Source organism: Megascapheus bottae, chromosome 12, assembly GCF_031878675.1.
Source record: "Megascapheus bottae isolate mThoBot1 chromosome 12, mThoBot2.hap1, whole genome shotgun sequence".
In the NCBI taxonomy this organism is placed as follows: Eukaryota; Metazoa; Chordata; class Mammalia; order Rodentia; family Geomyidae; genus Megascapheus; species Megascapheus bottae.
The window spans coordinates 8,182,009-8,196,505 of NC_143520.1; the positions used below are offsets into that span (position 1 = coordinate 8,182,009).

General features: G+C 38.0%; 1 long non-coding RNA gene across 1 annotated transcript in view; it reads left to right on the forward strand.

Annotated features, from left to right (window-relative positions):
* LOC150056169 (uncharacterized) overlaps window positions 1–12,306 on the forward strand; it is a 75,932-nt gene extending 63,626 nt beyond the window's left edge. Inside the window, exons 3-4 of the long non-coding RNA XR_016537301.1 lie at window positions 10,612–10,704; window positions 12,144–12,306. This is a non-coding gene — a long non-coding RNA (uncharacterized LOC150056169). The remainder of the gene's footprint in view (window positions 1–10,611; window positions 10,705–12,143) is intronic.
* Window positions 12,307–14,497: the final 2,191 nt, after the last annotated feature.

Below are 14,497 nucleotides of genomic sequence, written 5' to 3' on the forward strand. Positions count from 1 at the left end.
GAAAGAAGGCTGCTAAGGTTTATTGAGATGCTAAATAGATATAAAAAAACTTATTAAGCCAGTGGTTTTGAAAGCTTAAGCTTTCTGGAGACCACAGTTTTTGCTAGTTTGTTTAAATCCCCAAAGATATGAAAATAATCAGCAAAATTGATCTGGTGGTCTAATTTTACTTTCATTACATTTAAAAAGCAAAGATGGGCTTAGTTTATTATTGCTGACATTTAAAAATAAGGGAAAAAAACATGTCCAATTTAGCATTTATGTAATTGCCTGAAAGCTAAGAAACCGGAAGGCAACTTTGAAGCAAATCAAATCACCTTCAAGAGCACCAAGGAATAGATTTATAGCATTGGATCTGAATTAGCAACTGTGGAAATGCTTTGCAAACGTATGGTTCCAAGAAATGCTTTGGCCAACTCCTTTACGCAGAAGTTTTATATTTTATAAATATTTGGGTGCCCACTAATAATGATAGCATGCTAGTACAAAGATAAAATATACTCTGTCTTCTAGTGGTTTACAGTCTAGTGGAGAAAACGAGATAATTTCAATAAACAGTGAGATGTGTTAAGAAACTCTATGCCATAGTGCCCAAAGGCTAGGAATGGACTTGTTGAACATAAAGGGAGGCTTCCCTTTACGCCTCTCTCCTTGACCCTTGTCTCATCAGGCAGCTATGCACACACACACAGGACAAGATAAGAAGGCATTTCTGGTGTCTCAGCCTGAAGTACCTTCAGAGCTTCTCCTTTGCTGAGAAGACTTCAAACCACAGGCATTTTTCAGGTGACACAAGGAAGATTTAGAATTGAGGGAATACTTCCCTAATTAATGGCTAATTGTATACAAGGAAGTGACTCGGCTGTGAGGGCAAAGCTGGCTTTAGGCTATCATGGAAGCATTGAACTTGGCCTTTGGTCTATCCTTTCCAAAGGATTCAGTGAACACAGAGTTTTCCTTCTCTCTCAAGTAAAAACCTGACCAGGTTGGGCTATGCATCTACCTGGAATATGTACTATTTTTTCCAGGAACCTTAGAGAGTCTAAGACTCATGGTTCATGAGACTTTGACAATGAGTAAAGTAATATGGAAAAGAGACCAGAAAAGAGAATTGAAGTAAAGAACATCAACTTCTCTGCCCTCTGGCTTTTCCCACACACTATTTTTTTTGTAGATAACATAACCCTGGCTGGAAGGTTAATACTTATGACTAACATTTATTGAGTGCTTACTTACTCTGGGCCAGACTTTAGTCAAAGAGGTTTGTTTGCATTAAGTCATTTAATCTTCAAAACAACCCCATGAGGTACATTGGCATATTGTAATATATTTTCCATATGAGGAAGCTATTAAACTTGGCTATGGTCACATGACTGATGAGGGTACATATCCAGGATGTCATACTTAGTAGCTTCCCAGGACAGTGAATGCAGCAGCTAATTCTGTAGATCGGCTCTGGACCTTGGAAACTGAGTCACTGCCATGGCTTCCCAATGATTTAATCCTTTAGATTGGCAGTTCATAACCCCCACTCAGATCCTTCCTTTTTGATCATCCCTTACCTGATCACCAAGTTGCTTTTTAAACCTCAGTCTCACAGCCTTGAGGGCAAGGGAGCTTCCCCCTCCCCTTTTTTGCTAAAATAATTGGATCATCAGCGACACAATCCCTGTAAAGCATTTAAGACTATGCAAATGAAGAATATATAGTGACACAAGGTGATGGTATTTTATAGCATCCCATTAAGACATATTATTGTAAACACAGACACCAAGTTATATCCTTTACCAGATTCTTCCCTTATTTGTAGCATACAATTACACATGTTTTTTATATAGACAAGCTAGTTGTCTTCATGAATACAGATCCCTGCACAAACTCAGCAGGTTCTGATAAATTCCACCGAACAAAGTATTTTTCAAGTATTCCGGTGTAATTCACTTTATCATGTCCAGTCTCAGCCTAATAATACACAACTCCCAGGAGCCAAGTATATTTCATGAAGCTTACAATTACTTTTATAAAAGTTGCAGTAAAGTATAATGATTTTTAATGGCATCAATGATACCATTGTATATATCTGTTTCAGTTTTGAAGTAGACTTAAGTTCAAAGACCCAAGGGGACCATTCTCCTCTTGATGCACTTGTGTTGCTCCCATTAATGCTAATGGGACAGACAAATGCTGCTCTGGAGGGGAATATATCTGCCCTTAGGAAGGTAACAGGTTTTAATTAGTAATGCTTTGAATCACACAAAAGCAGCTTGCCTCCTATAAACAACTATGTCCATGGAGAGGAGAGGAGAGGAGAGGAGAGGAGAGGAGAGGAGAGGAGAGGAGAGGAGAGGAGAGGAGAGGAGAATCACAGAGCTACTTACACAGAATCTCCCAACTGAAATTGTAAATGGTGGGGATTGAATGCTCTTGTCAGCTGAGAATGAGATAAAAAGCTCCATTTGTTGTTGTTGTGAAAACAAAACTACAGCACTGAGATTGAACATATTTTTTAAAAAAAATGCTGAGTGCCTGAGCAGATCTCGGTTTGGGATTAGAACAATGACTGGTTTTCAAAGAGCAGCTCAGAGAACCCACTGTCTGGGAATGAGAGAACCCACTCTCTGGGAATGAGAAGTCTATTTTTGTTTGATAAGAAGTTTTGAACAGAAAAGGTGAGTGCAGGGAGGCTTTCGTAGCTGGAGCCACAGAAATAGTTTCATGGGCTTGATAGGGTCTAGGCTGAAACAAGAAGCCCTGACTGAAAAGAGGGGTAGGAGGTGCTGGTGTGAGGGCACCCTGGCTCCTCTGAGCCCTGGGGTTCAGTCTCCAGTACATACTTCAGAGTGAGGGAGGCAGGAAGCCAGCATTTGCACAACTCCAGTTTGTTTAAAGGAAATTTGCCTGAGAAAAGGTTTTATTTAATCTGTTTAAAAATCTAATGATTGACTTTGGGCAATACAGCACTGGTGTCAGTGAGAGTATTAAAAATATATATTGTGTTCAGTACAGATTTTTCAAAAATAAATCTCATATCATGAAAATGAGAACATTTGTGTTTATCATTTAGTTTAAGATTTTTTAAGGTTAGGCCCAAAATGATTATAGAGTTTTATGTTAACATTTAATGTCTGTGTGGTTTTATCTCTGAGCAAAGAGACAAAACTAGTTCTCATTTTGCTTGACGGTAATGACTGGAACAAGAAACATAGGGTTGGAAAGACTAGCTTGGTACATTGAAAGGAAACTCTGATTAGAATAACATTCATTCTACCGTCACAAGTTTAATTTTTTCCATATAAATATTTGGGAAATACTGTGCTTTAAAAAAGACTTTGAAGAAACTCAGTAATGGAAGACTATTTTTTTCGGTATGTCATCCTACAAAGAGAAAGGTAAGTCTATAGGCAAGTGGTTTATTCCTGTTGGTTCCTGAACTCCGTTTTCCTCTCCTGTGGCTCTGAAAATACCCCATTTCTATTAGTAAAATACCTCTGTTGGACAAAGTTTCACAAGCATACCTTCAAGCTCATGTCCTCATTTCTCACACAGATTCAACCTGGAGATGTGAGATAAAATATCCTTTTTTCTAAGGTAGCCCTCAAAGATGCACTGGGGCCAGGATATTTTATGGAACTCTACTTTTCCAGAACTTCAAATGTTACTCACGACTACTCCATTTCCCCTTCACTCTCCTGATGTACCAGAGACTGTAAATGTTATTAACTTGAAAGTGCCTATTTGTGAGTCTAGAAAATACCACTCTTCCTCCCTTTCTCCCGAGTTGGGACCCTAGCTATGCACAATGGAAACTGCTTGTTAAACTATTTTCCAGCTTGAAACCATCTCTTTGTACAACACCTCAGAAAAGAGCTGAATGCAAATATCAGTTTTACTTCTGTCCAAACAGTAGCAGACCTCTTAATTCAATTTTTTTGGCTGCATTTCAGTAGGCTTGTATCATTTATACTAGTTTTACATTCCTTATCCTTGTTTGTTTTGCTATCTTGAGTTTCTGTGCTTTTTCGATCCCAAATGTTCCTCTTCAACAGTACAACAGCTTCTCCAGGTAACTTGAGGACACATCTAGAAAAATCTGCGGGGTTACAAAATTTCTTTGGGAAACATAGAGATGGACTTGAGTGGAGCTATTTGCACAAATTCAAGCCTCTTGATAATTTCTTCACTTAAACACAGATACTTCAACATTGTGACACCCAATTATTTCTGCCATTCCCATGGCTGTTTGAACTATAGCTGTCCAGAAATGTAAGCCAGGTATATAAAACAGTAGAACAACCTGACCAGACTCTGGACTTGCTACTTTAGAAAGCTTGCACAGCCTCACTTGTGGGATTCTGATGGAGCACCTTAAACTGGATAGTAACCAAACCAATTCACCAGAAAACTGAACAGTGTCATCTACCCTTTAGATTGTAGTTATTGTATATACAGGTTTGGATGTCTGGGGAAGAGGTTTAGGATACCTTGGTAAGGACTCAAACCAGTGAAGATGTGGATGCTAATACAATGCCAAACTTGAGGCCAGATTGGGAAATGTTGAATTATTCAGAATCTACAGGAAAGAACCTACACAAGTGATAGGTGGTACAATGTATGGTAGGTATCATATAGCTTCATGTCTTTTCCTATCTTTCCAACCAAAGGAGAAGTTCTGAGACTCAATTTGCTGTCTGCCATTTTCATATGATTCATAAGGTTGAATTGAGCATGCTTTCCATGTAACAGGGGCGTGGTAAAGAAGTGGCTTCTTAAATCACTTAGATGGATGACACTCACATTGGAGCAAAAATGAAGGACCTAAATATATCCGAGTACAACTAATATCTTTTTCCACATAACTGAGAAGAACCAATACGTGAGAGCCTTTAATTCAAGCATAGTTTTGTTGAGGAAACTGAGATCTGTAACAATGGAGTGACTCACTCAAGGTCAGGCAGGTGGGCAGACCCAGCACTGGTACGCACACTGTCAGTATTACAAGAATCACTGCTATTCAAGCTGTGCTCCCATTAAGAAGGTGCCCTGGGTTAGCCCAGAACTAGCCTGTTCTGTTCTTTGTGTTGAAAAGGTAGTAACATATAAAACATCTGCAAAGAGAACATTCTTTCACATTTCAAAACAGGAGAAAGTGATTTTTTCTACAGTAAGTATAATTTGGTAAAGTTGAAAAGATTTTTTGGAAAATACCTTCAAAAATCCTTTGGGAGAGATACTGGCTTTTGATTTATACTTAGCTGACTACTCAAGACAATCTATAACTCTGAAGGCATTCCTTAACACAAGAGGCACAAGGGTTTCTCCCCCGCCCCCCCCCCCCCCGCCGCTCAATACTGCAATGCTGATGTTGAAGAGTGTCAATTAAAAACTCATCAAAATATTCAAGATAAAGTAGTTTAATAATAGAGTCATGTGGTAGAAGGCTGGTTATAGCATTTCAAATACCTTGGAGTTCCAGATGATATCAGGTCCAATCATTTGGAAAGGCACCCTTAACGAGAAGCTATAAATTGAACTCTGTATTTCACAATCCAGCCAGCTGTCTATTTCGTGGGTTTTGTCTTATGAAAAGTATCACAGTGCATTAGGAAAACAATGAACTAGTCCTTGGAAAAATTACCCTAGCAGGATGCTATGAAAATCCCCCCATTTGGCTTTTATTTCTTAGAGGCTATCTTGCTTATATCAGTACTTAAATGGGTCCCAAAGCTTGATAGGGAAGATCCAGTTTACAGTAGAAAAATGATACATGAATGCATCCCAGCAAAAGGAGCAACTGGAAGGGATGGCTGTGGGGGTGGGGAGAATCAGGTTGAGGAAAGACGAATAGTTTTGCATACTTGGTAAAGAAAAGCATTTCTTCTTGATACATAAGGACATATAATGTGAAGCTAATTGAAAGGACCTCCAGGATAGTGAAACAAAAGCCATATAATGAATGATTGTTGTCCTTAATGTACTATGTTGTCTCTCATCTCCTTTGCTGTCCCTTGGTTATCTCATATTGGTATAGTATCTCACTTTGTTATCTGATATATTGAATTTATTTGTATTTGGATATTTGAAATTTGATAGGGAAGGGGGGAAAACCAAGACGGGTGAGGGGTGTGGGGGGGGGAGGGAAACGGGTACCAAGACATGTGAAAGGGTATCAATGTATGTGAATTAATGCACCTTCTATCTGGTAAATATCATGTAACCCTTTTACTACTTACAATAAAAAAAAAGACTTAGTGTAAAAAAAAAAAGAAAAGAAAAGCATTTCTGTCTTTCATGTTTCAGCAAAACTAGGTGTCGTTTGACAGTACTCTCAACAGACAAAAGCACAGATAAATGAAATCTAATTATGTGAATGTTAAGGCATCATCTAATTTATTTTCTCATTCTATCAGTAAACCTTTCTCTAGTTTTTTTTTGGGGGGGTGTGTGTCAAAGGCCATTACTGAGCATTGAATAAATTCAGTGTGAGCTTCAGAATAAATTGCTTTTCAATTAAACAGATGATTGCATAATATCTTTCAAGGACTAAACTAGCGGGTTAAACCAGGTACTGATTTTTGTTTTAATCAGCAGGCTTAGTCCTAAAAGAGCCCAACGTCCCGACAAACATGGTTAACAGACATAGGAGCTCTCAGGGGCGAAGGGACTGATTGCATCAGGGAGAGAGATTTGCTTTTCTTTTCCTTCCTGTGGACTGATCCTGTCCTGGCTGCCGGTGTATGTCAGCAGGTTCACAGCCCTTAATTCATTGTAAGCCCCAACTTATTGCACACCAGCATACTTCCGAGAAGAGAGATGTCATAGAAATCCAAGCTACATAATGCTATTCTAGTATTAATCAAACTTTGATGTGGCAGCTTGTTTCATAGGAATGATGTAATAGTGATAGTTCCTGGGTCATTTGATACATGCTGTAGATCATCCTTCTTTACAAAGTTTTGTCTTAGGCTCTTTGTGACAAGTAGAAATCTGGCATAAAGGGCTGAGGTTTAGTTGTTCGTTGAGGACATTTTTTTTTCTTTCTGCCTTAGATAAAGTCTCCGAGGGTCACTGCAGCTGAGTTTCTCAATGTTGTTGTAGCTCTCTAGGTCTGAGTAAGGTTCAGAGAACCTGGACGTGTGGATATGAGCCATGAAGACTTTGAGGACCTGTTACCTCAAGGTAAAGGCCAGATTGGAGCATCTCATGTCCCAGTTCAGTACAGATCCCAAATGTTAGATTCTGGAGGGTTGGGAAGACAGCTTTGTTCATGTGTGCCAGTCCTTGAGCTTATAGTTGGGGCCTGGGCACTGTCCCTGAGCTTTTGTGCTCAAGGCTAGCTCTCTACCATTTAAGTAACAGTTCCACTTCAAGCTTTCCGGGGGTCATTTAGAGGTAAGAGTGTCACAGACTTTCCTGCCTGGGCTGGCTTCAAACTGTGATCTTCAGATCTCAGCCTCCTGAGTAGCTAGGATTCCAGGTGTGAGCCACAGGTGCCTGACTTAAGCTTTTATGTGTTGTCATCCTACTCCTCTCTCTCTCATTCTTTAAGATATAACAACTCTCCCAAAATATAGTGGCATAAAATAACCATTTTATTATACTCATGGATTCTATGGGTGAAGAATTCAGCAAGAACAGAGGTCTTTTTACACAATGTCTGGGATGTCACAACCTGTTAGGCCAAGAATAGCTGGGCTGAAGCTGTATTTACAAGATGATTTCTGTAGTCATATTTCACTGGGTTGGTTGAAGGATGGGCCTAGGTAGAGAACTATATTTGGTTTCTTTAGCAGGGCAGCCTCAGGGTGGTTAGATTGTTTTAGTATGGTGGGTCAGATGCCTGTTCTAATTAAGCACCAAAAAGTCTTAGTGGAGCTGTGGCTCGAGTGGTAGAGCACTAGTTTAGGAGAGAAAAAATGGTCCGAAACAGTGCCCAGGCCCTGAGTTTAAACTCCAGCATAGGGACAAAAAGAAAAGAAAATGTAGTGCTGTCTAGGAATTGGCACTGTGGCTCAACAGTACCTGCCTGGCACGCACAATGTCCTAGGTTCCCTCCCTAGTACCACAAAAGGTACAAACAGTCTTTGGAATTTGGAGGGGACATAAGCAGCCCTATCTAATGTTCAAATAAATGGGAATGATAAAACTTAAAAAAATTGGAAGTTGGTTGCATTTAGCCCATGGCCCTAGTTTGTCAATCATCTTTCCAGAGTCTGGAAAACAGTTGTTGAACCAGGCTTCCAGGTAAGTAGAAATCTCCTGACCCTCATCTTGGTAGTTAGGAATCATCCTCTTCCTTCTTTTGAAGACCCCTTTACACTAAATTGTAATTATTCACTTCAGATTTTTTTTGACCATCTTCAGATAACACACTGAATACAGGCAATATTTTTGTAACTTTCTAGAACTTAAAATATGCTCAGAAAATGCTCAATATTTACTAAGAAAACCTTCTGTAATAAAACTGAGAAGTCAACAACTGTAACACACACATGCGGTCTTAGGCTGCTTTGCTGTTATAATAGACTCTTATAGAATGAGTAATATATAATAAACAGAAATATAGCAATTTCCAATTAAGGATTTGGTATTGGGTATGAACATAACATGGCAGGAAGCTAAGAGAAGGAAAAGAGAGATAAAAGTGGGGGAACCATGCTTGAAATAATGACATTGATTCATTCATGGTCATTTCATAAAAGTACCATCTCTTAATACCGTTATAATAGTCATTAAATTTCAACATGAGTTTTGCAGGATATCTAAAACATGATATACACACGTATCTAGGTGTGTGTGTGTGTGTGTGTATGTGTGTGTGTGTGTGTGTGTGTGTGTGTGTGTGTGTGTTTTGAGGTGAATTTTTTTTCTGCATATTTTTTTTTCTGAAAAAGTTGATATTGGTCTTATTTTGCTAGTTAAAACTGCAATTTGTGAGTTTCCCTAAAGATTTGTCAAGAATGATTAAAAAAAACTTTTAAATCATTTTTGTTGCCCTAATGAAAATTGAAGGGCAAACTAGAATTATACATTAGCTGGTGAACAGTATGAATTTGACAGACATTTAACTGCTTTTGCCAAAGTAGCAATGTGACCACAAGGAAATTTGCAAATGGAAATAATACTTTCCTGAGTGTTTTCCCAGACATTGGGCTTCAGTGTGAGTTGAAAAGTACACAGCAAGGTTTTTGACCTGCCAAGCCATGAGTTCAGCTGCTGTAGGATAAACACAGCACTCTGGTAACACTAACAATATCTGAGGTTGAAGTGGTCCAGGAATCCTTCTCCCTCTTATTTATGTGACATGTTCTCACATATATAGGCTGTAGCAAAAATAATAACTTTATAGGTGCATACATATTTGGGGGTTTTTAACTGAAAAATAATTTATATGTAAAGTATTATAAGAACAACTTTTTATCCCAGATGTTCAGTGAAATTTAGATACACACAGGATGTTTTATCCAACAACTGAGGATCAGTCTTGTCTTGGGATCTAGAATAGATGGTTATTAATTTATATTACAACGGGAGATCCATAGGCTATTTCACCCAGTTGAAATTGGCTCAAATGTCTTAGGTAGATGGAAGGGAAAAAGTCTCAATTTTGTTTTGTGAGTTATGTCATGCATTTAAAGAGCACACTTAAAATTTCCATGGAAAGGCAGTAGGTATAGAATTCTCCAAGTGTTCTCACAGTCTGCAAGAACCTTTTGAACACTCTACCTCTATACTTTCTGTTCTCCTGGCTTCTCTCAAATAGATCTTTCTGTTAAATTATTGTCAGCTGAATAGTCAGCATGCCCACTGAATCAATACAAATGCTAAGATATTAGGCTCCACACTAGTTTTCTGGGAATGACCCTGTGCTAACATCAAACCACTAAAATTATTCTTTGGAACACTGCCCTACAAACAACAATACAGTCCATGTTATGAAAGTTTTTATGCTAAAATTATCAACCTAACTGAAGTCTACCTATAGTATTTCTGTTCCTGTTTCTGGTCTCTCCCTAATCTGTTAATATGACACACATGCATGATTTATACCTCTCCCTGCACATATTTTATTAGTTACAAGCTAACTCCTTAACTCCTTCAGGGAATCTGGCATAACATTAATATTGTCCCTGGCACAAATCAACTAGTTAATTGCATTCTATGAATACTGCACCAACCTCGTTCCCTTTATATTCTATCAGCCAGAGAGTCTCAAAACCATTGCTTGTTAACCCAGAATAGTAGGACAGGTAAGTTTTAGAAACTCTATACTAGATTATCGCTATCTTGGCTATCTTGCATTAAAAAATATCTTCTCACTAGGAATGTGGCTTAGTGGTAGAGTGCTAGCTTAGCATGCCTGAGGCCCTGGCTTCAATTCCTCATTACCACATAAACAAAATATAATAATAAAATTATATTAAAAATACCTTCTAGCCATTTTCTTTCCTGTTCTATTTTTGTGCTTCCCTTCCCTATGTCAGACTTTACTTTTATTTTTTTAAAAAACAATTGTCTCTAGGTGATTTTTACATAAATACATAAAGTAGAAGAAGAGTTGTTATTATTGTCAGTTGAATCATTTCTTTCCTGTTTTCTTTTCACTGTGACCAGATCAACCATTTGCTTGTCAATTGAGGATAGAGTGTTGTGAATGTTTCTTCCTGGGCTGGCTTCAACATGATCCTCAGATAAAGGATTATAAATGTGAGTCATGAGGGTGCAGCTAAAAGTATTTTTGATTAACATATAATAATCACATTTATTAGATATAGTGCAGTATACTGTTCAACATATGCATGTGATGTATGTTGGCTCAAACAGGGAAATTGGCATGCTTTTATTTGACATATGAGTCTCAGACTTTCCTGCCAGAGATGACTTCAAATAGTGATCTTCAGATGTCTCAACTTCCTGAGTTGCTAGGATTACAGGCATTAGCCACTGGTTCCTGGCTCTGCCTGACCACTTCTAGTCTTAACATGGCATTACATAATGACAACCTTAAGCCACCACCTGATAAGTTATTTCATTTTGGTGTAACTTTCCTGAGCAGTAAGTTTTTTTCCATATATATATATATATATATATATATATATTTTTTTTTTTTTTTTTGCCAGTCCTGGGCTTGAGTTCAGGGCCTGAGCCCTGTCCTTGGACTTTCTCAAGGCTAGAGCTCTACCACTTGAGCCTCAGCACCACTTCCAGCTTTTTTCTATGTATGTGGTACCGAGGAATCGAACCCGGGTCTTCATGCACTCAACCACTAGGCCAAACTCCTGGCCCCTCCATATATTTTTATTATAACTAATAGAAGGGTTACATTATATTCACCAGATAGAAGGTGCATTACTTCACATACATTGATATCCTTCCTGAGCAGTAAGTTTTGCAGAATAGGTTAGCTAGTACTATCTTAGAAAGAAGTCCAGATCAGGAAGGTCAAGGTCCAAATTTGCCTCAGATCCTTTTGACCCACAGTGTTTAAAAACAAATTCAGCCACACCTTCCCAAAATCCAAATTTCTTCTTCTTTTTTTCTTTTTGTGGGTCATGGGGCTTGAACTAGGCCTGGGCGCTGTCCCTGAGCTCTTCAGCTCAAGGCTGCCGCTCTACCCTTGAGCCAAGCCCCACTTCCCATTTTCTAGACGTTAATTAGAGATAAGAGTCTCAGGTTCTTTTGTGCCTGGGCTGGCTTTGAATCTTTATCTTCAGATCTCAGCCTCCTGAGTAGCTAGGATTACAGGTGTGAGCCACCATGCCTGGTGCAAAAAATCCAAATTTCTTATTGCTCCTAAAAGACTTGCCCACTTTCTGGTCAAAACTGAATAATGGTTATTATCTTTAGTAGCTGTAGTATGCTACTTCTTCCTCTCCCTATGTCTTTTTTCCTCACTTATAACCCACATGTTTGGCCCAGAAAGTGAAAATAAATGGATTATGATTGAACTAGTGGGTGCTGGATGACCAGTTCTACAAGATGCTCATTGAAGAAAGGGGTTTGGAGTATAAAATGTACATATATGCATACACACATACATATATTTAAATAGTCATAATTTATAGGTTTTCAATAGGCATTAATATATTAAAAGACCTAAGACGTTTGCAGTGGAGAAATCTAACTTCATTCCCGTTCTTATTTAGCTAACAAATGCCATCTCCTTGAGTAACCTGTAGTTGCCATCCTATGGAATTACTGTTCTGTGGAAAACTTTAGGAGAATCTGAAATGGATTAGTCTCACCAGAAGGCAGAAGAATGAATTAGACAACTGGAATTCTGAAAAGTACTAAATAAATTTCATATTCATGAAGACAACTTAAGAATAAAGTGTAAAAAATGTTCCTGTCTACTTACAATGCTTAAAGTCATATTATTTTTATGATGCTATTTCATGAATTAAAGAAGGGGTGTCAATGTTTAAGACATGATGTCCCCACTACCTGAGGAATCTAACTGCAACTCCTCTATACATTGCCCCGACAATAAAACACAATAAATTAAAATAAAAAAGAAATCTATAGATATCTACAAACTACCCAATACATGGCCAATGTTATCTACTTTACCACAGTCTTTAAAAAGAAATGCTTTGCCCATATAAGAGAAAAATAGATATTAAGAGCTGGAAGCTCTATATTCCAGTTATGTCTGTTGTGTTCCCAGCGTCTTTGTTACTGCACCACAATGTCCACTTCATTCTCTTCATTTTCCCTGTTAATGATCTGATTGGACGGTAAACATTTTGTTAGACAAAACTTACAGCCGTTATACATGCAGTCACTTAAAGCAGGGACTGTATGTAAAGGAGTCCAGATATGCTTTTGTATTAGCTACTTTATTAGAGTAATAATGTGCAAATCCTGATTTGCATGTTCAACTAAATGATTGCAAACAGGTTTTGACACAGAAATTCATGGTTGTTCTATATACTTCCACTGAGTTTGGCAAAAGTGAATTGGTCTATTTGAGTTATCCTCCTTTGATTTCTCCAAGAAAATCAATATAATAAAGTAATTCTTTTCTGCCATCCTCTTCTTTGCTAAGCTCTTCTGAGAACAGTCAGAAGGTGTTTTTTCTTCAATTATTTCAGGCTTGTTTGCATTAAATCCTTTCCAACAGGCGCCAGTAAATGTGTTCTCTTAATAAGGATGTCTCCCTTTGAAATAAGCTAAATAAAATTTTACATTTAAGGTGAGTAAGAACCAGTTATGGAGAAAATTGCTCAATATCTGTTCTATTCTAATTTCCTTTTCCATGCAAAGCATGCCACAACTCCATATTGAGGAACAGGCAAGATGACATGGCATGCATAATTCATGCCTTTGCCCTCCACACACCGTATTTTTTTCTACCAGAATTCTCATATTTAGATAAAAATCAAAGGTTATTCTTTATTCTTATGAATAAAACTTACTTTTAAGACATGCATCATAAATTACAGGAGTATTTTATTCAGACAAATATCTAATTGTTGTAATCTCACAATGTATGAGCTTGTGTTGGGAACACTTTAGATTTTGTTTATTTCATGAACTTTTGTTTGAAGATGACAGGATCTCAATTATTTAAGTGGATGGCATCCTTACCTGCAAACATGCCTAAAATGAGAGCTTATTTATTAGGAATTAAGGTCGAACCATGACTTTGCCTTCAAAGAGTTTATCTTTCTATGGTATCTCTTATATAGTTCTCCTTGCCAAAAATAGTGTTTTAATTATGACAAAAGTACATCCAGTCCTTGGCTATAGAAAGTCTATTTCCTGTTTTAATTTCATAACTCTATTTTCTTATTTATATGACAACTGTTCTTGTGCCTCATGAAGACTGTTCTCCAACTCTCAAGTCTATAACTAAATCCATCATCATCATCTTTCACAAATCTGTTTCCCTCATGCAAACCTCATGCACAAACCAGAAACAAGGCTGAGTGCCCTCTTCTACCCCAACTGACAAACCGAACACCAGCTAAGCTCTATTGGTTCTTCTTCTAGATCCTTTGAATCTGTGTCCTGTTTGCAGTGGCCACTTTCTAGGTTAAGATACTATAACACCATCATTTTCTCCTGGATTACCAGTCCTTGTCCTTGATACCCACACACATAATCCCCTCAACCACTGATCCTGGCCACAAACAGTCAAACTTAAAGCTGGACAGTCTACCTGGTCACCAGCCAGGGACTATAGGGAATGCCCTCTCTGGCATATGCTCTTGTTCAGCCCTTTCTGTTAATCACATTTACCGCACGTGTACACGTGAAAGGAATACTCTCTTGGGGGCTAGGGCAATTTTTAGAAGTTGTCATCTCTGCTCATAAGTAATTAAAACATTAGTAGACTTTGTATTAGAGGTGGGAAGTTCATTCTCAGTCATCATGGCAATTATTTTTGCATTCACCCTCTTGTTGTTTGAAAGGAGCTAATAGCCCTTAAAAGGTTCTCAATTTGGCACCTGCCACACAGTAACATACTCAAACTGAATTTTAGACATTGAAATGA